A 3541-nucleotide genomic window follows, 5' to 3' on the forward strand; every position below is an offset into this window, starting at 1 on the left:
ACCACATAAGCATATACTATGATAACCACATAATGATCACTCAGCTTTTCACCCATTGTTCGGTCTCCACGGGCTTGGCAGGCTTCTGTTGCTTTTGATTTCTCGTTACTTACTATGACCTAATAAGAAGTACGTATGATTTCATCCTCCATAGTGTTTAAGTTTTGCATTGTGGCTTAAAATAGGATCTGTTTTGGAGAATATTCCTCGAGCTGCTGAAAAGAATGTGCAGTTGCTGGACAGACTGTCTACAAGTTCTGTAGATAGCTGCCTGTTAAATCCATCCATGTGATCTGTAGTATAACTTCACATTACTCTGAAGTTTCTCTGCTGCTTTGGAGAGGAGGCGCTCTATTGATGTTGGTTCAGTACTGGAGTCACCCATTATTACATAGGTATCCTTCTGTATCCCATGGTGTTGGTTTTATGCACTCACTGCATGAATTTTTACAACCATGTTGTCTTCTGGATGGATTGTTGTTTCCTTTATTAGTATGTGGTAACGTTCTTGTCTCTTCTGATTGGTTTTGACTTGATTTCTGCACTGTCAGATCTGAGTGTAGCTGTTCCTTTTTGCTTCCCGGTTACATTTGTTGGGGATATTAATTTCCATTTTTTAAAATATCAGTCTGTGTGTATCTTTGCCAGTGGATGAAGTGGGCATTTTGCAGATAGAAAATACGTGCATATCTTTTGAATGTAACCACACACTCTGTGTCTGTTAAGTGGAGAACTAAGACCATTTACATTTAGGGATGTAATAGAAAGGTATGAACTGATATTTGTCATTTGGTTTCTTAGAGGTTTGATGTTTTCTTAATTTTCACTGACTTGGCTGATCTTCTAGTGAGATTTCTTTCTTTCTTTCCTCTTGTGACTGTTCTTGTCTTCCTCTTCTGCACATAGAATTCCCTTAAGTGTCTTTCTCAGGGCTGGCTTGGTGGTCATTATACCTTAGAGGATCTTTATTTCCAATTTAATTTGAAAGGAGAATATTATATTGATAGATATAATAAACTAGATTGACAGTTATTTTCTTCCAGGGCTTGAGAGACTTAATCTGTAATTTCTTGGCCTTCGGGATTTCTGCTGGGACATATATCTTTGCAACTTGGAACTTCTTCCTTGAAGCTTTGAATGTTCTTTGTTTGTTTGTTTGTTTCTTTCTTTCTTTCTGTTTTTTAAAGATTTATTCATTTATCATATATACAATGCTCTGTCTGCATGTATGCCTGCACGCCAGAAGAGGGCACCAGTACTCATTACAGATGGTTTTGAGCCATCATGTGGTTGCTGGGAATTGAACTCAGGACCTCTGGAAGAGCAGCCAGTGCTCTTAACCTCTGAGCTATCTCTCAAGCCCTCTTCCTTTGTTTTTTACTCTTGATATTTTAACTACAGAATGGCTTAAGGAGGTTCTTTTTTGATCATTGTCTCTTTAGAATTCCACAAACCTTCCATAGCTAATTTCAATGATATTAATATACCCCTCTGTAAATACTTCAGGGTTCACATATTAATTGCAAGTTTTCGCTTTGACATAACAAGATGCAGCTATACTTTGTGAGAACAAAGTTGGTCTCAACAGCTGTCAAGACCAAAATGTGAAATTCCCTCTCACTATTGTAACTGACATCAAAATGAAGATATGTAACTCCCATTATTCAATTTGTTTTTGGCCATAATCACTATCTACCCATGGATGATAATTCAGTCATACTCTCAAATTTAGGTTATTTCATAACCTAAAACTAATTCAAATTTCAGAGGTAACTATCGACATGCCTTACATAAAATAAAGTGGGAAGAACACACACACACACACACACACACACACACACACACACACACACACCTTGCCATGGCTGGGAATGAGGGTCTGAAAGTGAATTCTGTAAGAAGAACTTACCTGTTGTCCTTTTCTTCTCTTACTCATCAATGTTCTTAGATGGCTGTAGTTCCTGACCTGGTGGCTTGACTCAACCTTTGTCCTGGGTCATCTAATCTCAGGAGCTCTTACCTTTTTCTGTTTGCACTTTCACTTCGGACAAAACATGGTGCTCCTTGAAACCACTGTGTAGCAGGATCCTGGCTTTCCCTTGGTCACTAGATTCAGCCATTCTGCCTACAGAGCAAGCTCCATCTATGTTCTGCTTGCTGTCTCAGTGGAGCAAGGATTCTCAAATGGCCAGATGGCGGTCTGATGCTCCATTCTGATGAAATTGAGGATAAAGGCCTCCAAACCAGCACAGGCCTACACGGGTGTGGAAACAGAGTGTCTGGGTAGGTTAGTCATTGTGAGACTAAGAGGAACCAACCCCTACTTCCAACCCTCCATTCCCAGACCCGGGATGAGGGCTACAGGATTCCTGGCTACAGACACACTGCACCTTGTGCTACATCTTATAGTGCACTGCCTGCCATCCCAGATGCTGTCCCCCTTTGGAGCTGTAACAGAATCCTCAGCAGGTCTTTCTGCTGCTCATGGGGTCAGATGCTTCCAAAGGATGCACTACATGCTTGACTGGTGAACTCCATTCTCAAGGCTGCTGCTGAACTTCCTTAACTTCAGAAGGAGTCCCAGTTAGGTCAGTATTCTTCAGATGATGAAATAGAAAGGCCTGAGGGAGGGATGGGTACCAAGAGGCTGTACCCCACTTCTGACAAGAAAAAGTCTACCCCTTTTGCCTCCCCTAAAGATCCTTTCCCTCCTTATATGGGCCTTCTTTTCCAGCCCTGGCTACTTTCCCACTGCCTGTCAGTGCCTCTGCCGTCTCCTTTAAAAGTCCCTTTACAGCTTGTCCCTGCTCCCTTCTCCAAGCTCTCTGGGGCTCTGTCAGCCAATGGTTCCCCTCTCTCTCTTCCAAGCTTCTTCAGTCCTGACCTGTTCTTTCCTCTGGGAACTAGACCAAGGTACCATTTCAGTTCAAGATACTTCCTGGGGTGCCTACACATCTGGTCAGGTCAACCCCAGTCCCACCCCATGGCTCCTCAGATAAAGGCACTTGCTTGCACAGGCCTGAGGACCTGAGTTTGTTCCCTAGAGCCCCTGTAACGGTGGAGGGACAGGACTGACACCACAAGAGTGTCGTCTGACCTCCACCCGTGAGCCGCGGCATGCCTGCTGCACCCTGTACCCCGTTTCCACATCATACACACGAAACAACAACGGCGATACCCAGAAAGCCCCTTTACTCTGGAGAAAGGACACGGTTGGCCATGTGCCAGCTGTTGACACAACTGTCTCTGCCATGCTGGACAGGAGACCTGCATGCTTGTCTGGGAGTTTGCAGCTATAGAGGTTGCCACGTGTCCGCTGATGAAAAGAGTAAGGGGTGTCCACATATCAGGCCGAGAGAAATACCCGGTCCCGAGTAGGGTGGCGAGTGACAGATTCCCGTCCCAGCGAACGCATCAGCTCAGCACCCAGGCAACTGGATCCCGGGCCTGCAGGGGAAACCAAAGCTTATTAAAGTAATGAGGACGAGGAGTGCTGGGACTACCTGGGGCAGCATCTGGGAGTACACCCTGAGGTGGAGTG

This window comes from Phodopus roborovskii, unplaced genomic scaffold (genome assembly GCF_943737965.1).
Source record: "Phodopus roborovskii unplaced genomic scaffold, PHOROB, whole genome shotgun sequence".
NCBI lineage: Eukaryota > Metazoa > Chordata > Mammalia > Rodentia > Cricetidae > Phodopus > Phodopus roborovskii.